We start from the raw sequence: 24,743 nt of genomic DNA, 5'->3' as shown, positions 1-24,743 counted from the left end.
CTATTGAGGATAAGAAAGAAATGATGTATTGTTACTATTATACAAAAAGCCCAGAATTTCCAGATACAAGATATGCAAAAAGATTAAGAGAGAAACTGAGGAAAGAAAAAACTGTCAAAAGCCTCAAATAAAAATATGTGTTAATTAATACAACAGATTTGTGAAAAACATTATATAGACCAAGAAACATTTATCTGTTTGGATAAAGAAGCATCTGAGGAAGTGAGAAAATATAAAAAACAAAACCTAGAGATTTTTGAAAATTATAAAAAAGAAATATGGACATGGAAAAGAAAGAGAGATTTGACATGGTGCAATATTTATGCAAAGTTGAAAGCCAAATTAATCAACACAAAAAAGGCCGCGTCAATGATATGTGAAGAAACATATAGGCAAAGGTATCCAGATATGGACAATTTCACAATAAAGACAACAGTATCACAAAGAGGGAATGCAGAAAAGAAGATTAGATGTTGAAGTTATGGAATACCTGTGAAGTGAGAGATTTGGCGTAGAAGGTCTAACATGTTACATCACAGCATGATAGAACAAGTCCCCAAAGAAAGGTGAAACAGGAAGATCAGGAGACCTCTGAAGAAGAAATATGGACATTGGGAAAGAAAAAGAGATTTAATATGATGTATTACGTATGTAAAGGAGAAGGCAGAACTAATCAATACAAAACAAGCAGCACCAAAGATATTTGAAGAGAAATACAGGCAACGGAATCTGGACATGGAAAACTTTACAATACAAAAATAAGAAGACAAACAGGAAAAGTAGAAAAGAAGATTAGAAATGGAGAAATTAAAGAAATAGAAACTGAGGTTATGGAGTACCTGCAAAGTCTAGGATTCAGTATAGACAATCTAACTCAGAAAGCACCACAGCAGGATAAAGCAATATACATCCAAATTAAGGAGAAACCAATTGAACAGGAAGCAACTGGTCAGTTTCCATATGAAGATATTTTGGAGCCTTCCATAGGAAACCAGTATAAACATTCACTTGGAGCTGGACAGCAGGGGAAGGAACAGGAAACTGTGGCAACTCTGATGCAGTCAGTGTTGGGGAGTGATAGGCCAGTGAGTCCCCATATGACAGAGCAACAGATGACACAGGATTATATTGAAGCGAATGTGCCACAGGAAGATGCTATAGAACCTTCTACAAGAATGCACCCAGAAAATGGAGAACAAAAAATGTGCCCTCAATTTAGAAGACAATGACCTAAGAGTAGAGTTGCTTGATATAATAGACATAGATAGATATATTAAGATCAATGAAAGAAATAGATGGAAGGTCAATGAAATCCAAAAAGTTAGAAGTTTGATAAAACAAATGAACACAGTAATTAGGACTGTCCATAAAGTTCCATGTGATATAATGGAAGTAAACAATTACTGTGCAGCTAAATTAATAACAGATACAATTCTACTACAAAAGCACAGGTTAGTAAGGGAAAGGAAGGGGAGAAATTGAATACCATCATGGGAGTGCTGACAGAGAAACTATAAAGCAGTTAAGATAAGAAGTGTCACTGTTAGAGCAGTATAGAAGAGAGAGCATATCAACAAAAATACTCAGAAAGCTAGATGTGACAAAAGCATCGCACAATATTATAAAGGATGAGGGGCTATCATGCACTATCACAAATAATAAACTAAAAATATCAGCACAGGCAGAAAAACTTAGAAGATACACATATAAATATAAAGGAAGAGCACAAAATAAGCAATTTACTGATGACCCCAAAATGTTTAATAGAGAACTGGGAAACAAGGTAAATGGAATTGAAAGACCACCCCAAAAAGGAGAAATAGAAACATTTTGGAGAAGTATTTATGAAGATCCTGTGGAACATAACAAAGATGGTAAATGGATAGAAGTAAAAGGAAGTGTAAGAAGTTCAAATGTTCAGGATATGAACTGTAATTAACAGGCAGAGAGATTGAAACAAAGTTAAGAAAAGTCTCTAACTGGAAAACACCAGGCCCAGATGCAGTACCTAACTTCTGGATAAAAGTATTAACATCTTTGCACTAAAATTTAGTCATGAGTAAGAACTAATTATATGCTCACCCTGAACTGACACCAACCTGGCTAACAACAGGAAAAACAATGCTCCTACTTAAGATTGAACTTGCAAGCTATCCTAAAAATTATAGACCAATAACTTGCCTTCCAGCTACGTATAAACTATACACCAGAATTGGTGCTGACAGAACTTATAGTCATTTAGAAGGAAACTCAATCATGGCAATAGAACAAAAGACCAATAAAAGAAAGTCATGTGGAACAAAGGATCATTTGTTGCTAAATAAAGTCACAATGGAGAACTGTAAAAAGGTGAAGAATCTAAGTAAGGCATGGATTGACTACAAAAGAGCATTTGATAGTATCCCACATTCATGAATAAATGAGTGCTTAAAATGTATTAAGATACATCCTACACTGATCAGTTACATTACAGTGGCCATGAAACAGTGGCAGACCACATTGCAATCACGCCATGATAAAGCACAAATTATTATTCCAGGGATAAAAATCCAAAGGGGGATATTCCAGGGTGACTCCCTGTCACCTCAGCTATTCTGTCTTGCCATTAACCCATTAAGCTGTCTACTTAACAGATTAGCCCATGGCTATAATTTGGCACCTAGAAAACAACAAAGTGTAAAGTCTTCCCATCTTCTCTTTGTCAATGGTTTAAAACTGAATAGCTCATCAGATGAGGAACTGAAAGCACAACTGCAAGTAGTCAAAACTTTTTCAGATGATATAAGAATGTCATTTGGTCTTGATAAATGTGCAAAAGCAACATTTAAAGCAGAAAAAATGAAGCATCAAGAAAACATCAGTTTGGGACAAGAATGTGATATAAAAGAACTAAGCATGTGGTTGCTAAACTGTTTGTGTAAACATAATGAACATTGAATACATTTCATTCTGCGATCACTAAATGGATGCATCAAATTTCACATCTCCTGTTAAGTAACTATGCAACCTTTCCTACAAGTATGCAACAAGTATTTGATTGGGTAATATGCTAATTATACCTGCCAGTTCCCAACACCATCCCAGATGACAGGGGATTTTCTAATAGTATGAGATACTGGTGCTGCTTAGGAATAGAATGTTAGCTTATTGTTGCAATTAATACGTGTGCATGGAACTTGTATTATTATTATTATTATTATTATTATTAAAATTATTATGTATGAACCAGTATCAACTCTGTGCTACATACTGCATTACCCTGTTCAGTATTATACACACACAGTCATACAGCTCACACTACCACATAATTCCAGACATACTCGAAAAGCCTAGATGTTTCTGCAGCCTTGCTCACCTGTCACTCATGTAATATGTCCTGCATCATACATGTGTTTGTCTGCAGAACTTTTTTGTAAATCTGTAATGGTTCTGCAGGATGCGATGACTTCTAAGGAATTGTGTTTCTCTTGAGCCCTCCTCTCCATGATACCACAGTTATGCAGCATTATCCAAATATTTAACCTCCTAGCCATGTTCACCAGCTGGCATGGAATGGTGAATGATGGGAGGCAAGAGGAGAGTGTTAATGGGAGCCTATGGGGCTGCCCACAGAGAATGGCTCGACACGGTAGTGATATGCCCAACCCCCCATGCTGGCATTGTTCATAAGGGCATTGTGAGATGCTAGGCATGATCATTGCTTTATGTGAGTCCACACCTCTCCCTACCTTATGCCTGCATGTTCACCTACATTGTTCATAGTTCAGGTTAATGGGCTTCACTGAGGCTTTAAAAATGGCCTGCCTCATACTGACTTGTCAATGATGTCTACTATGAAAAGGGACAAGCAGGTATGGTCTCATCATTTCTCCCTTTCTTCAACATCTCTTTTAGAAGTTGGAGCACCAACTGAAGTCCGCCTGCCTGGTCATAGTAAAAATGTTATCCCACTGCAATACCAAAGCTGGATTCCTCTGCAAGACATTAGGATTTTTGCATATCCTTTTGGACTTAACAAGGGTTGTCAGACTTTAACATTGCGCACTATAATCCCATGAAATTCTGAAACATTGCATGCTAATGACATCTATTGATATATGCTGCTAAAAAGCAAAATATGGCAACCAATATGTCCTATAAGCCAGCATTATTTTGAGATATCGACATATATAGGATTACCTCAGCATGAAGAAATAATGTATTTGCCTAGTAATAAAGTTCATCCACTTATTTTATGTCCCTTCAGGTGTACTGTATCACAGTTTAGTTCTGTGTTCAGTTTGTACATGACTATAGTTCTTCTGCCATGTCACAAGTTTGTTGAAGTTGAAGTCTTGCATAGAAGACACTTCTACCTATATATTATGATATTGCTTACATTTGTGAGATTTCTTTTGTGGACAGTGATGCGTATTTATCCCCACATGTAAGTTGGGCAAGGGTATGTTGCATTCTTAACATAGAAAGTTGTTTATCCACAACTGCCCATGATAATATACTGCATACTCACCCCAAGTAGTTGCATATCTTGATGCCTGGAGAGCAAACAAAAAAATAATCACTGTCATTTCATATCAAATAGGTTTTATTTCACTATATATATATATATATATATATATATATATATATATATATATATATATATATATCTTGTAATTCTCTCTCTATGTATGTGTGTGCATATCTATCTATCTATCTATCTATCTATCTATCTATCTATCTATCTATCTATCTATCTATCTATCTATCTATCTATCTGTCTATCTGTCTATTGATCTATCTATCTATCTATCTATGCGTGTATGCACTTTTGTGTATGCATACACACGCATGCACACCCCATGCATACATTTGTGCGTTTATAAACATTTATATATATATATATATGTGTGTGTGTGTGTGTGTGTGTGTGTGTGTGTGTGTGTGTGTGTGTGTCTCTGCAATAATAATATAAGAAAAAGCCAACGTACACTACATTAGAACATTACCCATAAATCTGTATAGTAAATATTACATTTCAGATGCATATTACACATGAACCCTAATTGCTACATTATCCATTTTATTGTTCAGAAACATTACTCTGCCCTTTAATCATTTCAAACATTCAGAGTAGCTCAGTGAAAGACTTTACCAAATCCCACCCTTAATGCGCAAGGGGTATACCAAAGAGATGTGTAGCAGTTGTTGGTCTCTTTTAGTTGTCCTAACTTCCTTGTCTCTTTTATCTCAGTCTATGAACTGATACCGTTGAGTGGTTTACACCTCTATCTATCTTCTTAAAATGTTTTGTGAAGCTGTACTGTCTTTAGTTAACTGCCTTCCCTTTGGTCTTGGTCAGGAAAAAGACAACTGTACACACTGCGTACCCATACACAGGAGGCTATACTGCAAGACATTCAGGGTTTTTTGTAAAAGACCTCATGCCAAATGTGCAGCATCACTGCACTGACAGTCATATAATGCAACACCCTTGAATATTCGTAATGCAGTAGATTGAGAGCAAATGCTGCATCACTTCACTGACAAGCTTGCAGTGCCATGCCAATAAATATTCATTAAATTTTGGATGGGATGCACCTACTGAATCAAGCCTATAGGGCCACAACCCAAGAATATTCAGGGTGCAGTGGATAACTTGCATGTTCTGTATCACTACACTGACAGTCCTACAGAGCCACTCCTCAGAATATTCATAAAACAGCAAATGGACAATATGAGCTACATCACTGTACTTACAAGCCTATACAGTGATGCAGCACAGTGCACCGCTCATGAATATTCATGAATAAGTGACATGAGTGTATGGGCTGTATCACTGCAAAATGCCATGCTCCTGAATATTCATGAAGCAGTACATCAAGTGCCTCTGCTGCATCACTGCACTGACAAGCCTACAGTCCCACATACCTGGATATGCACGAAACAGTGCATGGAGCCCATATGCTGCATCACTGTACTGACAATCTTACACCGCCACAGCCTGAATATTCATGAAACAGTGGAAGGAGTGCATGTACTGAGTCACTGATTTGATTAGCCTACAGTGCTATAAATATTTATGAGGCAGTGGATGGAGTACATGTTCTGTATTACTGCACTGTCAATCTTAAATATCCACATCCCTAAATATTCAGTACGTAGTGGATCGCATACACATGCTCCATCACTATACTGAGAAGCCTATAGTATCACAATTCTTGAGTATTCATGAAGCAGAAGATGGCTTGCAAGTGCTTCACCACTACACACACAAGTCTACAGTACTACACTCATGAATATTCATGAATTAGTAGATGGAATGGAAAGGTCGCATTGCTCTCAGAAGATGTGGCTATGTAAAGATACAACAGCAGCTAAGGCAAAGTATAATATTGTGAAGAAGCATGCTAATGCAGTTCCACTACCTTCACTGTAAAGAATCCCATTATATATGTAATATGTGCACCTCTGATCTGATTTGTAGTGTTTGATGATGTTTATAATTTACAAAAATAAGATGCATGTAAACAGTGTTAGAATGTGGATACACAGGTTGTACAATAGTCTGATTACAGTTTTACATGCAGATGGAAAGTAAAAGAATGTGGCCACAAGCTCTGCTGATTGTAATAATGCAAATGCAAATGCAGATAATATAATATATGTAATGGACATCTGTTAACAATATGTGGGGACAGTCCATGCATACCATGGTCAGCGCAGAATGTGCTTGTGTTTATAGCAATGACCATTTCTTCCTTCTGTAATGGTGTGTATGCACAACCATCTTCTCCACACTGCCATAGCATTCATTCTCAGACTATGCTGTTAGTTATACCAGCAACGGTAAATGTTTATACCTACCCAGAAAAAGTAACTCAAGATAAAGTAAAGCATTCATCTTATTCACTTGAATATCTTCCTGAGTCATCACATAATCATTACCTGCACTGTATAGACCATATATCCTAATGATTCACAGTAAGTACCTATGTAACATGTGCTTACTTTATTCATCCTCTTTATTGTGGGTGTCTAATGCAGTATTTCTAGAAGCTCTTAAACTGAGTGGTCCATCAATGTGTTCTTGAGCTCATATTTTGTACAGTGACTTTTGCAGTAGTTTTGGAATTTGGGGAAGCCCTTGGCTCTGCACATGGAAGCTTGCACAATTCCTTATTAGCATACATTACCCAAATTCTTGATATAAGCTCTGGCAGTAGCTAGCCCACACCATAACTTGTTTTGCCATCTAGGTGCAGATGTTCATTACAGAGGTATTCAAGCATTACTATTTTAAATTATTAAACCTCAAAATAGTGTTCATCATCCAAATAATAAAATAATGAGTTGACGCTAGAGAATACTGGATTCCTTGGAAGAAAACGGGCATCAACAAGATAAAATTCCACTAGTTTAATAAACAAATTAATTCAGATTTAGCACTTTCATCCACAGTAATGTGGACTTCCTCAGAATGTCTTAAATTAATCAATCAAGCGTTTAAATACTAATTTAGGCACCAAAAATACAGAATCCCTTCATTTAAAGAAAAATGCACATTTCATATACGCTTAAAAACTTCGTAAAAAATACACTTAATAATCCAAAAAACACTGTGCAAAATATGCTATACGTAATGAACTGTGCAAGATGGTTGTGCAACATGAATTATAAATACATTATACAGGCTCTTATGTCTATAAGACCATTTTAAAAATATTTTACGATGATGGCTATTACCAAAATCAATATTAGTTATAATAATTATGATAATTGTATCATCTTGCTTAATATTAGTGGGAGATACTTCAACTAACATGTTCCATAACTAAACAAAGAATATATGAAATAAATATGAACATAAACATAAACATATATAGTTCTAAGTAATTATAAAATATGAGTATGTAATATATAATATGAAATTCCTATGAATCGCATTACAATACAGTCTCTATATATACATCTGTAATATAGGTTTATTTGTTATATAGTCATTTAATCCAGGTTCAGTTGAGGAGTCAGTTAAGATCTGCCATCTAACTTCCTTCTGACCTAAAATAGCTTTATAATTATCCCTCTTTGTCCCTGATTGTGGTGTTCTAATATTGCAAATCTAAAATCATGACTTTTCCCATGTTTATCTATATGCCTAAATAGTGCATTAGTACTATATTTTTTCCTTATGGCATATACATGATCATAAATTCTCTTTTTGAACATTCTTTCTGCTTTACCTATGTAGAAGCTTGGACAGGTCATACACTTGGCCATATATATGATGTTCCTAGTATTACAATTACCATACTGAAATATTACCTGGTCTTATTTATATTCTCCAAAGTAATACCCTCAATTTCTAATATGGCCTGACACTGTCTACAACTTCCACATCGTCTCGTACCTCTTCTCTGTTGATTGATATTCCTGATCATATTACTCCTCTCTAAAATAATTTTTTCATTCCTTCCCATTTTATATACAAACAGAGGGGTCTCTCTGACTATATTTTTTAACTCATTGTTAACCATAAGTATGTTTCAATTCCTACTTAAAATGTCTTTTATTTGCTTTACTTGAGGCGTATATTCCAAAATACATGCCCTCTTGTATCTTTCATCTGTATTGTTGACAGCAACGGTACATGTTACCTGTTCATTTCCAAGAACAGGAGAATATTTCTTCCCCCATTCACTAATTACATACTTTTTAATGTCATCCAATAACCTTAAAGGGTACCCTCAGGAGCTGAATAGTGTTTTTATATAATCCATTTCTTCGAGCATTTCTAAATATGAGGACATCATCCTAGCTGCTCGTATGCACTGTCCTTTAAATATATTCTTCTTCATTTTTTTAAGGATGATTGCTGGAAAATTCCAAGTAATTATTGGAAAAAGTACTTTTCCTATGAATACGAGACTTAAAGCCATTACTTGTGCTGGATATGTATGTATCAAGGTATGCAATACCCTCAGTACTATATGTTTGTGTGAATTTTAAATAATCACTCGTGTTATTTAAATAATCAATAAAATTACCTATTGTATGTTCTGGACCATCCCATATAATAAAAATATTGTTCAAAAATCTTGAATAGTATCTTATATACTTGAAGTGTTCACTTTTGAAAATGTTTTTGTTTTCCCAATCTAGCATAACCAGGTAAGCAAATATAGGGGCGCAAGCTGCCCCCATTGCTACTCCTCTGGTTTGCTTGTAAAGTTCACCTTCAAAGTATATATAATTGTACTCTAGTACAATAGACATAAGTTCCATTATTAAGTTAGTCTGATCCCACTCTAAGCTAGAATACTGTCTGATACTATTACAAAAACTTTCTAATCCTTGCTGTTTGGGAATCCATGAAAAATAAATCTATCACATCAACAATGATATATATATAATTCCCTCCTTCTAAATACCTGGAGTCAAGTTGCCAAGTAGGGCCCATGAATCCTTAATTAGATGTACATATGTTTAAGCCATTTATCAATAGCTGTTCCTAATGGAAATGCTTTAGAATGGCTGCCTGATACCATTGGATGAAAAGGTGGATCAACAACATTCTTATGTACTTTTGGTATACCTACTATTGTAGCAAGTATTGGATGCTCAACCTTTAAGTATTTATATGTATCACTCATAATACGCCCATCCAACAAAAATTCTTCTAAATACATGTCAATTCATTTGTACCCTATACTAATTTCATTCTTTGATACTGGTACATAATTTCCTGACTCATGAAGTATTTTGTACATTTTACTTGTGTATTCATATGAGTCATATAGTACTACCCCTCCCACCTTTATCCAGCTTCATTACCCTGATATTTCTATCACTCTTAAGTTGTTGTATTAATTGAATTTCATCATTAGATAAGTTGCTACCCATTTTCTCATGTCTTATACTGTTCTGTACGCAATATATCTCTTGCGTTACTATTTTTTCATACACGGCTACATTAGGATGTGTGGGGGAGTATAGGCACTTTTTTTCTTTAACCCATCTTTGCAAGTTGATAGTGGTTTATTCTGAAACAGTATAGCTAAATTAAATTTTCTGTGAAATAATTTAATCTCAGTTAAACAATCATCTACATGGAATTTTGTCTTAGGTATAAATTTCGTACCTTTAGAAAATAATTTAAAGTGCTCTTCTTCCACAACATTGTTAGTATAATTGTATATATTAAAATTATCCACACTATTAATAATACCAAAAGAGTTCTTTTCGTCCAAAACTAACTCTCCAAATGGGTCAAAACCAGTACTTGTCTCATTCTCCATGACTATCTCATATTCCTCCCCCAATCCTGATTGATATAATTTTTCTGTCCCCATCCCTGTCTGTTCCTTCTCTACTTCCAATCCTTTTTCCAATTCCACTGTTGTGTTTGTTTCCAACCTACATGAAAATTTGAAATACCATCCTCATACTGTTGTTCTTGACTAAAACTATGGGGCCTACCCATGTCATTCTCTTCATGTCTCTCAGTAAACTTCCTTGTATTGTCCTTCCAAGGGTATACCCTATTAGATTTATACTCTATTATGTCTCTGTTTATTTTTTTTTATTTTTCTTCACTAATATTGCTTGAGCTTTCTTATCTGCTAATACATATTGTTTAGTATACAATTTCTCCCACTGTTCAAATAGTAAATCATTTAATATAGCTTATTTAATTTCTCCACTTGCTCTGTTAACATGCACAGTTTTTCATCATTTTTTTAATTAAAAGTCTCATATAACCAAAACCAAATCTGTTAAATAAAGCATCAAATTCTTCACATACTTGGTAATTTAAAAACACGCCCATAGGCACATTGAAAAAACGAAGTCCCTTAGGGACTATATTCAATGTAAGACATTTATTTAAATAAGCGTTATCAATCTTAACCCATTTTATCACATTCATAATCTTTCCAAAAGTGTATATAAGCTCTTTTAATGAGCCAGGAATTGTGTCCATATGATATGGTTCAGATCCAGTTACCTGACTCGTGGTATTAAAGCATACATCTTTTTGTAAAAATTCATCTAAATGTGCAGTATGCTGTCCCAAATTACTTTTAACTGAATGACTAAAAGGGACACTCACTCTGGGACTCGAGCTGTGTCTTGATTTTGGTAATAGCCATCATCGTTAAATATTTTTAAAATGGTCTTATAGACATAAAAGCCTGTATAATGTATTTATAATTCATATTGCACAAACATCTTGCACAATTCATTATGTATAGCATATTTTGCACAATTTTTTTTGTATTATTAAGTACATTTTTACGTAGTTTTTAAGTGTATATGAAACGTGTATTTTTCTTTAAATGAAGGGATTCTGTATTTCTGGCTCCAAAATTAGTATTTAAACGCTTGATTGATTAATTTAAGACATTCTGAGGAAGTCCACATTACTGTGGATGAAAGCGCTAAATCTGAATTAATTTTTTTATTAAACCAATGGAATTTTATCTTGTTGGTGCCCTTTTTCTTCCAAGGAATCCAGTATTCTCTAGCATCAATTCATTATTTTAAATTATTGTATGTGATTGTATTTTTTGTATCTTTATTAATTGTAACATCAAATGTTTGAAGTTTCACAGTCTCCAAATCTTACTACAATGCTAGTGAGAGCCTGGATCCTGGAGTAAGGGGGAGATACCAAATAATTAATGCATTTATACTTCAAATTCCCCTGTATTCAGGAAAGATCTAAAAATATTTGGAAAGTTACTCTATAGTCTGTTCAACTTGCTTGAGAAAGATATTTCCTTTATATCAGTATGATATGACTCATTACAGATTAAGCAGCCTTAATTTTGTATAGAGGAATTCTTAAGCATTTGGGGTAGCATTGTCGAGGACTTCAACATACCAGGGGAGAGAGTATACATAAGATTACCTGACTCTACTCCATGTAGTAACTCAGTAGGTTTAGATGCTATAGCAGGATAAGGCAATGAGAATCTGAAACATTCTATATAAATAAGTCTAATTACCTACTCCAGGTATAACCCAAACCCTTACAAACCCTCTACTGAGTTGTTAAAGTCCTCAAAAGTAGGCTCTCCTCACAGTGTTACTGCCATATCATAAGTGATAATGCATGCATCCATAATGCATGTTTCATCACATCTGAAAATGTGGGTCTGCAGTTACAAAGAGTAGCCAGATTCTCATTTATGTATTTACTGATATCTGTTAAGTGTAACTGACCAAGAGCCCATTTCAGAAGAGACCTAGGAAGAAAAGCTCCACAGAATACAAATTATAACAGTAGATTGACAACTCATAATAAACTGTAAAGTTGAAGAGAAGAATATGAACATCAAACAAATCTATAGAGAAATACAAAAGAAATGTATATGAGATAAATAAGTATGAAAGAAAAAGTAAAAAAAAACATACAATAAATGCAGGATAAATGCTAATATCAGTGGCAGAAAGTACAGGTTCCCCTCTGCTGATTCAAATGAGAGAGGAACATTGAGTTTAATGATGAAGTAGGTGAGAGCTGTAACATTGGTTTGAGAAAGACTGAATAAGGGAGTTACCATAAAGAATACAAACACATGTAGAAAACAATTAAAAAAAACATATTTGTAGCATTCCCCGCTGAATAGAGCATGAGTCATGAAAAACAATGCACACTCAAGATCACCCCCAAATAGTCTGCATCCTTCATTACAGCTCCACCTGTATGTCAGTTGTGGCACTGTAGGCTAATGGCCTTTCTACCACATAATGCCTGCAATGCCTACACTGACCTGTAGGTGGAACACTTACACTGGGAAGTCTCAGTCACTTGAATGGGGTGTTACGGACATTCTACGCTGTCATTCAACATCAGTTTAAAAGTAAAATCAATAGCCCTCATATTAAAATTGGGTATTGGGTTTCACGATTCCTTGATAGACTTTGTGTCTTGAGCAATCCCAGAGCCCTTTTGTTTTAGTCAGGCACAATATTTCTGCTATGGGTGGCATTCTACCCCTAGTATAACATGTTTTAGAATATGGTCCCCAGTGTATTGGAAAGGCTCATTAAGTGCTAGACCTAAGGAGGTACTTAATACATTGTCAGTATGACATATAAATAGAGATGCAATACCAAATCTGTTATATTCAAGATACTGAAGCCAGTTATAATTATCACAGTCTAAAATCCTATGATTTAATGTGCAAAATACTTGTGTGTGTGTGGTCCCTTTATTCTATGCCACTTATACAGATGATGCAGAGATGAATTATATTCAGCCAATGGTATTACCAAAGACCTGTAGAGTGTAGTGAGTTTAGTCTACATTTAAATGAAGTGCTAGTAAGATTTTTTTTCTCAGTGAATGACACCTTTTGGAACTTATATTCTGTAAATTTTCCTGAAGGTTCCTTGGAGTTATCAGTGATAATGAAGAGTCAGAATTGTTAACAATGTGCTTCCTGTCTCCCCTTAATCACAGTATGTCTTTGAATGCATAACTTAACCAGACAGAGATCCCAAGTTGTCATTGAAAAGGGACACTTAGTCTGTTTAACTTAAACAAATGAAATCATTTTTTTAATAATAGTGCACTCTGCTAAAAAAGTAGATCTGAGTACTTCAGTGTGACTAGTATATAGGCATCCTTTGTTATTTATATCAATATGAATGTGTACATTTCTTGTTTTAAACATAACTGCTTCCACTTTAAGCATTTATCCTTTCACAGATGTATCCTTATCTTTCTTCTCTGTTCATGTCACTGTTTCATATGAATACTAAGGCTTCAGTTGTAAATACATTATCATGGATTTGTAAAGCATATACTCATTGGCTACACATTTTAAAGTCTTAAAATAAACATTAATTAATGGGTTTAAGTGACAACACACATTCTAGAATATTTTCCTTTTAAGGTTAATACTGCAGCTCATGTTTTGGAGTTTCTGCTGAAACTTATTCTGGTGTGCATTGACATAAGTGTAGGCTTTCAAAAGAAGAGATGTGTGCAATATTTATTTTGGGTTCTAATCATCCATTCTGAGTAACATTTCTAAATATCTGAAACTTGCAAAGGACAATAACAAGAACACTACAAGCTATGTATATTTGGGAATTGGAAACTGAAGTCTTAACATTTCTCATTTCAGAGCCACGCAGTTTTGCATTTCCAGTGAATGAATTAAGCTGTTTTCTATCTTTGCAATTGTGAACTGGGAGGATATATTTGGCCCATCAAACCTGTTTTAATTTACAGGCTGAAACTGACGCACTATGTAAAATGGCCAAATAACAGTATTCACATGCCAATCTACATATTATAGAGTAAAAAAGCATAAATCATAATCATCTACAAGCGACTGCACAGAAATTACACACACACACACACACACACACACACACACACACACACACACACACACACACACACACTGCAAAACTGGCAGGAATACAAAATATTTTAATAGTAAAACTGAACAGCATAAATGGCCAGAGCAGTAACAGAGTTATCATACTGCTAAAACCCAAGCATTCTGTCAATGATGTAATATTAAGAAAATTACACCGCACACATAATATGCTTCTATATCTAACTACATTTCAGTCCAGTAACTTTAGTAACTTTTTCATTTTATCTTTCTTATTCTTTTTTAGGATCATCCGGAAAAGAATATCAGGCAACAACACAGCAATACAGTATAATATAAAACAAGAGTCAGTAGACAGGTACCGTCATTATTTCAATGCACTTCAATAAAGAAAGCCAAACTGCTGGTAGGAAGCAACAGTAACATTTAATGTAGTTATAGCCAGTGTATTCAGAAACATAGTTTGTAGTTCCATAGGTAATATTTGCAAAGTGTGCCTTATATGCAGACCTAACCTTGGCCGAGTTCAGGAAGCCGAAGGCCATGGATGTAAGCCATTCATATAGGAACCACATACAGATCTCCAGTGAACATGGTTCATGCACATTGCAATGAACAGTATGTAATAGATGTGTAAATGGTTTGTCAGTTTTGGTTAAGTTGCAAAACACCTCATTAATGCTGAAAAGAGTTCATTTGTAAGATCTAGCTTTCTCAAGCCATCTTTTTATTGGATAATGAGAAATTAAAATGATTCTGCACTAATTTGTGTGCATGTGTTGGGGAACAGTTAGGCAGCCTGGCAACCCTCAGTTTATAGTCAGGTTTGAAGAAGTTGCTGATTCTACAACACTGTCTGAATTTAAGGTATTACTCCTTCATAGCTGATGTGAACGCAGACCGAACAACTACCATTTCCATTTTAACTGAGGTTTCATACTGCCCTCATCTTCTGCTAACATAGCCATCCATGGTTTCACTAATAAACATATGCTCTATGCACTTAAATTTGCACTTCTTGAGAATGACTGCCACTGTATCAGTCCCATCTGAGCACATTTATAGTTCCTTAAATGGGGTGGAGTGTCAGGAGGTACACTTTGCTATGACCATTGTGAGGGGGCATTTACAAGATATGAAAATTATTCATGCCACCTCTGTTGTGCATACTAATGGCTGCATGCTTGTAGAGTGTTGGGAAGTGGTGCATTACATAGTTGTCATCCATACTTGCTGTAATTGTTGTACTTTATCCAGTAGCTTTTATGGAGTTTAATGATTTTAGGCTGCTATAGGCATAAGTCAGGTTTGGCTGGTTTATGATGTTGTTAAACTATACTCTGCTGAGCAGAGCATCAAGAATTAAAAGAAACTGGACATGGCATTATTTTATTTGTCTGTGTGATTAGTCCACACTTGATCCACCATAATTTCCAGCAGCATTTCCACAGTATACTTGGAGATTCCCACAATTTTGGACAATGGACAATGCTGTTGATATTTATTTCTATGTTTGCTGCATACCTGGATTTATTTTGTTGTGTATTAATGTAAAATAGTACTATAGTACGTTAAGGCCTATTTTCGAATTTCCTAGGATTGAGCCAGGTAAGTTTTACCAGACACCAGGTTTACAAAACTGTGAGTCAAGTTTCTGTATTGCGATCATAGTACTTATCATGTCAGGTATGTGGTGGGAGCATGGATTGGTAGGAAGCCGATTGGTTATTCCAATACTCCAATCAGCTTCAGTGTAAGGTGATGCCATTTTTTTGTGCTTTTCACTTGATGGGTGCTATAATGTGAGTGAGCACAGGGAGCTAGATAAAACATCTACAGCTCTATGTAATTCCAGTTGTAAGTGGCATAATTCTATGTTGTTAAGCAAGATGCGCATATTAAAAACTGAACAGTCAACCACTGTTGGTCATATAGCAACCTTATACTCTAAGCATACAAATTTCTGTAAAGACCATCATAACGTAACAGACAACAAATTTCTATAAAGACCAGCATAACTCACAGAAAGAAAAAAAGACAGACACACCCTAGAACATATCATTTAATGTATATATAACATTCATTACACATATGATTGCTAAGCTCTTTGCATAATCATAATAAATGTTGAATATATTTCATTTTACATATGTATACCACTAAGATTTGTACACTTAGTATAAGATGTCTCCCCATTATATAATCATATGACCATTCTTACAAGTATGCACGAAGTAACTATAGGTGATTGAATAGTATAATAATTACAACTGATCAATTCCTTATACATATAATTGCATTTTTCTAGTATGACAAAGCCTATTATATTACTATGAGAGACTGGTAGGACAACCACTAGTGCTGTTTAGGAGTGGTATTTGACCCTACCATTTCAGATAACTTGTATGCAAAATAACTGCATTACAAATATTCATTTATCTTGCCTATTGCATTTGTTTATTCAGGGTCTCTGGATGAGTCACGGATGGTCCTGAAATATCATATTTACTGAGTCTATGAGAGCATTCCGTAACTTAAAACCATGAGAGGACTCCCAAAATGTATGCCTTTGTGAAGGGTTGACAATTCCAACATCCAAAACACTTAAGTTGAAGAACAAAGCTCTTATATCCTAGTGTCCAGTACCCATATTTTTTTTTCAAAAACATAGTGGATGCTGTTAATATTCCAAAGGATTTTCCAGAAATCTAACACTACTCCTTCATAATGGTAAAGATCTATCACTTGCATCCAAGAAAATACACATTTTTTTAGGCAAAGTCTCCCCTGATGGACATTACTACACAAGAGATCCAGACTCAGATTTGGACAATATCATGGTGGCACTACTCAATGTTATGAATCTAAAGCGACAGATACCAGAATGCTAGGCTCTCCTGCAACTCAGACACATTCATATGTATGCAGTTACTAAGACGCAGATTCAGCACAGTGACAGCACTCCCTGTGCACCAAGGTTTAAAGCCTGTCATACCCTAACCCTTGGGTAACTGCAAAGGAGTATCTGTCTTTTTCAGAAACACCATCACCTCTCATCAAATTACCCAGGACCCTAACTTGGAACTCCTGGAGATCTAACTCACCCTTATCAGTTCTAACTATTACTTCACTGCTAGTTACAGATCATGATCCATGTCTCCCAAAGATCAAGAAAATGATCTTAACACCATCAGGGCATTAAATGTCATAACAAATACCGTCTAGCTAAGAGACTTCAATGACCCAAGCATTGCCTGGCACACTTACACCTCTAAAAATAGTTATGCTCAGTATTTTGTACACTTTGCTAATACCAATGTATCAGAACAAGTTGTAAAACTATCTACTACAGGCTCTAATATCCAAAGCCTGGTCTTTACCATCTTAGTCCCCACCTATACTCCACCCTACCTCCTCATCCCTACTCAAATCTGACAACAGATTGGTCAACTTTTCTGTCAAGTCAACAAATGAAAATATCTTTAGAGATCTCTCATAGGCAAACCATTTTCAGTTTGTAGAAGACATATGTAACATTTCCAAACAATCTCTTGCATGTAGACTCAACTGAGAGGGCTGTTGCATTCACCTGTGATGTTTAGCAGCACCTAAACAGCTGCATAGAAAAGCCAGCACCCATCTCCCCAAAACATAATGGTACATTTAGGAATAAACCTCTGGTATAACTCCTGTATAAATAAATTGCATAACAAAATAAAGACAATAATGAAAAGCTGCAAGAGATTACCATCGCACACCTCAAGACTATATTGAAACATCCAGCAAGAAGAGCTCTATTGTATTATAATGTTGAATTTAAAGTGTAGTTTTATACTTCTCATACAACTGCATCATATGTGAACATTAGGTCATGACTGCATGTTGAAAGAATTCAGAGAGTAAAGGCCCAGTAGTGACAAGAAAAGAAGGGCAAATGATAATGAAAAGGATTTATGAATTTGTGAATATGGGGCACTATTCAAAGGTAAGAATTTATTTAATTGCCCTGCATTCCAGGAGTAACAGAAATGCACTGGGTAAAGGGAGAGTGTTCAAAAAGGCTGATTACTGTACATAGTCTTTCCCGTGATACAGCATATTTTATAATGTTTTGATTTTCATATAAAAGTAAGCTGTCACATAAGTAGAGTCAAATGCAAGGATACAAGTAGGAATTATGGGAAAGGAGAAGGATAAACTGGAACAGTCAACACATAGGAGACAATCATAGAGAAGTGGAAGCAAGAAGGATAGGCCCAAAACCTAATCGAGTTAAAAAGGACAAGGAGTAAGACTCAGGCTCAAAGGTGCTCAAATCACAGACTGCAGGGCAACAAATCCAACAATATGAGGAGGGGTATGGAGGCTATGCATAGACAAAGGCCAAAAGACAGAAGTTCTAGTTTGGCAAGGAAACTTAGGATAGAAGAGTCATTCAAAGGCAGTGACGAGGGAGAAACAGGAGGTACAAACTAAGGAAAAAAGAATGGAATGAACATAGAATGAAAGTGAAAATGTGAAACATGGGGGGATTTGTACCTTATCAAAATGAAAAAATGTACACAGCAGGCTGCTTAGGGTGCAAGGGCATGTGATATTGCTCCAGGAGACCAAATTAAAGGTAAAAGAGGGAGGGAAGACTATGAACCCACAGTACCCCAAAGAAGAAACAGACAATAAAGCAGAAAGCAACAAGAGGGCAAGGCAATCACTTTCAGAAAGGAATTGGAAGTAATGACTGAAACAGCACAGTAAAGTGAGGTGATCACTTGGGATGAAAGAGTAATTGGAAGGAGATTGACAATAGGGAACCTTTATGCCCCAAACAAAGATACAAGGTACATTTACTATGGGATCTTTGAAAAATGGAGCGTGATAAAAAAGGGATGGGGATGAAATCATTGGAGGAGACGTCAGTGTCACATTAGACACCAAGAAAGGCAGGCTGTTTGTCAAAAGAGAGTACAGTATAAAGATGAAAAGAGACTTTGAAAGAAATGCAAAAGAAGGAGAGTGAAAATATATATGGAGGAAAAGCCACCCTCAAAGGAGGGAATACATATTTACCAGAAGCTGCTTAATTTAAGCCTGTAGTCAGGAACAGATACTAGGAAAAAGAGATATACTAAATACGGTGAAAAAGATAGAAATACAAGAGAGATACATATCAGTCCATGCAGCAGCAGCATTGACAATAATGATAAAATGGGAATATGGGGAGGGATTATGAGCAAGGCTGAAGATAAGAATCAGGAAAGGAAGCAGCAATTGCAAAAACTAATAGATGTGAAGGTGGAGGAGAACACTATAGACAAGATAGTATTGCGGTAACAGTCAAATCAGCAGTTAGGGGAATATCATGAAAGAGGATGGGTGGAAAAGTAGGCAAGATGAGGATGAGGTAAAATTGGAAAGAGAACCAAGCAGCATACTAAGGGGAAATGTGGAAAAATGGTATAGACAGAGAAGCATTAAAGACAGAGGAAATGCTAATAAAAACTGAACTAGAAGGAAAGGTAACAAATGCAGTAGAAACAGAGCAATACTACTAGTTTAGGACTGCTGGTAGATGTACATAACTGGTGAGGAAACATGTTGAAAGGAGACATAATAATTGGTGAGGAAACATGTTGCAAAGAGACATAAAAAAGGAAAACATGAGAGAAAGCGGTACCAAGTATTACAGTAAAAGAAGAAGAAGAGGTCCTATAAGGAGGACATGAGGATTAGAAAAACCCTTATGTTGTTGTTTGTCTTTTCGGCTTTTCCCGGTTAGGGGTCACCACAGCAGAACTCCGGTCCGCTAATGATTGGCAGTCAATTTTTTTTTTTTTTTGGTGCAGAGTTGCCAGCCCGACACCCAACCTTCAGCGAAGGCACACCCATTCACACATGTCTTTCGGAGGCCACTCGACCACGGGGAGGACATGCAGACTCCACACAGAAGGCACTCCAGCTGAGAATCGAACAGGAGAACCTCTTGCTGTGAGGCAACAACGCTACCGCTGTACCATCGCGGCTTGTGTAATACTGCTAAAATATATATGAGGAACAAGCAAAGATATTGGAAGTTCAGGTACCAAGTATTATGGGAAAAAAAGAAGAGAAGAGGTCCTATAAGGAGGACATGAGGATTAGAAAAGCCCTTATGTAATACTGCTAAAATATATGTGAGGAACAAGCACAGATATTGGAAGTTAATTGGGAGCTTTCAGACAGAGGAAAGTGGTAGGATATGGTGGAGAAAGTGAATGCAAAATTTATGATAGGGAAGATCAAAGTGGCAGTGATGGTAATGATTGACAAAAAAAAGCAGGCCCAGATAGGGTTCTACAAGTGGGATGGAAACACAATATGTACTTTTATGAAGGAAAATTATGAGTGGGTAAGTGAAATGAGGGAAACAACAGATCAAAGAAAAAGAGACAGTGTGATCCACAAAGACTGGAGGTCACAGAATGGAAGTAGGGTATTACTAGGAGGAGGTAGGAGATGGAAAAATGCAAATAAGGAGACCAGATGACATTGTACCAAGAATAACACCAAAAGGGGAGGATTATGAAAGGAAAAATGGCAGAAAAAAATTGGTGGACCAAAACAGAGTTAACAAGCAGGGAAAAGCAAACAATGGGACCACAGGTAGGAATAGTCTTTGTAACCTTCAACACAGTCAGATAGCAATTCCACTGGGACATACAGTACTAGAAAATAGACAAACAGGCAACTATTTTATAGGACTGATAAAGACATAAGAGCCAGAAATAATGATAATGGTAAATGGAGGAGTTTCTAAGGCACTAAAAGTGGAGAATGGGACTAGACAGGGGTGCCTTCTCTGGAAGGCTCTTCACATTAGTCAAGGAAGAGCTAGCAAATGAAGTGAAAAAAAACTAGTAGCATTTGCAAAGTACTTGCAATTGTGGATAGAGAGAGAGGAAGGGCCTCAAAAAAAAAAAAGGCTGAGTATGAAACAAGGGGACTGGGGACTTCAATACATACCCACACAAGCCTTGGCATATAACTTACATAGGTGGATAAAGAGTAAGGGTGAGTCCGATAGGTAAGAGACAGGCAAATAGGATAGTGGGAAAATATAAAAGAGATGAGACTACACGATATGGGAACAATAAAAAGACACATATGGCAGGAAGGTGGATAGGTGTTTTCATATGGAAGAAATAAGTCAAAAAACCAAGGGAAAAGGGTATAAGAGGAGTGTGATGGTTAGTGAAGGAATGGGCAGGAGGACAGGCAAAATTCAAAACTGTACAAGAATTGATACAAGAATTTGGACTGAAACAAAAAGAATGGTGGAAATGCACCAGACTGTGAGGAATAGGGCTGAAGAAGACAAAGACAGCAGGAACTTAGGAAAAGAAAACAATGGAAAGCTGAGAAAGCAGAAGGATATGAGGAAATAAGAAACTGAAGGAAGGGAATAGTGAAATGATTCATGTAGGCCTAAGGAGGAAGTGGAGGAAGCTAAAAAAAAAAGTGAAGGAAAGGATGGGAGAAGGAAGAAGGGCAGGAGATCCAAGAAGGAGAATGACAAAAAGTCCTGAAAATAACACCAACAATGTAGAAAACGCATAGAGTGGGAGATCAAATATTAAAAGTGCTGCACAGATGGTATCTGACATCAAATGTTTATATTGGGAAGGAAGGAAAACAGACTCAAGATGCATGACAGAAAATACAGGCATGACACATATGTTCTGGGAGTGGTTATGGACAGGGAATATATTGGAAGAGGATCTTGAAATCTGGAAAAGGATATGTGGAAAAGAGGGACAAAACTCATGGAGTTTTGCAGGTGGAGTATAGGGAATTAAGAGGAAGGTTGGCAGGAAAAAGAAATGTGAGCAAAAAGACTAACAGAAACAGAGATGAAGACTACAACAGCCAGAAACTGGAAACAAGAAGAACGACTCAGTAAAAGGGCTAGAAAAAGAGCTGGACAGAAGATTTCTAGACATTACAAAGATAAGTATAAAGCAGAAGAAAATGAGACAAGTGGGAGTACAAGAAAGGGAAGAATGGAAGGACATGATGAGTTTCTACCAGTCAAAAGGGGGGGGGGGGTGACAGTAGCTACAATAATAATAAGCCTTAGTGAACCACTGTTGTAAAACAAAAACTGAACAATGCATGAGGGTTGTGCAGTATGTAATTGTGAACTGTTATAAGCAATAAAGTAAAAATGTGTACCTTGCCAGGGAATGACAGCACACAGTGCCAAGATTCACAAACACTTGCTGCTCCAATAGTATATGTCAAAGTCTGCAACCCTACAAGAAGTACCTCACAAAGAGGATTACTGGACTCAAACAAATGTCCTACACTGACTGCCTCAAAAAACTCCAGCTTTACTCCATAGCATATCGCCTACTCAGAGGTGATCTCTGCCTAGCATATAAAGTTATGTCAAACCCAGAGCTGTTGGACATGATACACCTAAAGAAATCCCAATCCCTCCGAGCTACATGCTCTAGGGACCTAAACCTTGTCACCACAATAAACAGGACATGCTGGAGGGATAGATTCCTATCCCAGAGACTTCCCATACTCTGGAACAGGCTACTCATCTATGTCAAGCAAAGTTCTTCATTAGCACTCTTCAAGAAAAATCTTGATGAGTGGATGGGAAATAGGAAATACACCCTGGGGATCACTTCTGTGTCTCTGCTCATCAGTGGCACAGGAAAATAACTTTCTTGGGTGGCATAAGCCAGGGAACCTTGTTGGCTAGGCTTGCATAGGTCCTTGAGCCGATAGCCTAGTACCTACCTATGAACCTATGAACCTATGAAGTTACACATTGCATTACATTGTTCAATACTGTGCACACTTAAATAATACCGCTGATTTTACTACACAGCAGCATATACCAGCTGCATGTATATTCAGATATGACCATAGTGCACTGTTATCTAACTATCGACATTATTCAAGATATGAACAGTTCATAAACACAAGAAGCCCAGTGGAGAAGGTAAATGGAATAAAGGCAAGACCACAACTAGATAAAGTCCTCTAGTTTAATACAAAATGGTGAGTGCTTTTGTAATGGTAACCATTGCTTCATCAGACAATCCATTCAAAGCACAACAACATATATATACTTTAATTCAAAACAAATCAACCAATTCTAACACTCAAAAATTAATTATCCATGTTACATATCTCATTCAGTTAAAATTAATTAATTAGGAATAAAAGCCTAGTAAAATAAAAGCATATGTTTGTACATATACTAGGATACATATTATTAATACATAAATGCATGTGTAATCATGGCTTGTTCTAAGAAATAGTACATATATATGTACTTAATCTTACCATTGCGAAAGTGCTCACCATTTTGTATTAAACCAGAGAATTTTATCTAGTTGTAGTCTTTATTCTAGTTACCTTCTCCACTGGGCTTCTTGTGTTTAAGAACTGTTCATATTTTGGGCTGGTTGGATTTGGTTGCTGTATTTTATTATTCAGGATATACTTGAAAAGCCTAGACATTTCTGTAACTATGCTTTCTCACTCTGGTAATATGTCCGGTATGATACAAATGTATATCTGCAGCACTTTTTTATTTGTAAATCTGTAATGCATCTATGGTATGTGATAACGTCTGTGAAAGCTTGACTCTTCTGAGCCCTCTTCTTCATGAGTCTACAGTTATACAGTATTGCCCAAGTATTTAAACCTGCCCAGCCCAAGTTCACCAGCTGGTATGGATTGGTGAAGACAGGATGCAAGAGAATGGTGAGATTGGCAGCCAACATTTCTGCTCACAGCAGATATCTTGGCACAGTACTGTTAGGTCAACCCCCTCAATGCTGGTATCATTCAGAAGAGCATTATGATCTGTTAGTCATGAGTATTTATTTAGGTGAGTCAGCATCCCTTCTACAGCTGTAACTGTACATTAAGCATCTCTGGCCCTCTTCATGACTCTTCATTTTATCAAGGCTTCAGAAATGGCTTGTCTAACATCAGTATATCATCTGCTCCTCTAAAGCAGATAAATAGGTATTGATGTCATCATCCATGCCTTCCTCCTCCTGCTCTTACAGGTGCTTTGACACTAGTTGTAATCAGCTTACAAAGTTCATATTAAATAGCTCATCCCCATAAACCAACAGAGCTGGCTTTGTCTGTTGGAATTTGGAACATACTTGCGGACTTAACAAGGGTTGGCACACATTAGCAATATATGCTTTCATTCCCTGAAATTCAGAACCATTGCATGCTAATGAGGTCCATTACTGATATACAGTGATGAAGAACAAAATATGGCAGCCAGCAGTATTCTGAGATGCTCAAATATAGGGTTGTTACTTCTATATGGAGAAATAATGTACATGCCTGATACCAAGGTATGTCCACTGACTTTATGCCAAATCAATT

This window comes from Protopterus annectens, chromosome 2.part1, assembly GCF_019279795.1.
Source record: "Protopterus annectens isolate FY-2018-M chromosome 2.part1, PAN1.0, whole genome shotgun sequence".
Lineage (NCBI taxonomy): Eukaryota > Metazoa > Chordata > Ceratodontiformes > Protopteridae > Protopterus > Protopterus annectens.
The sequence above is the reverse complement of the archived record's forward strand: the minus strand, read 5'-3'. Positions refer to the sequence as shown.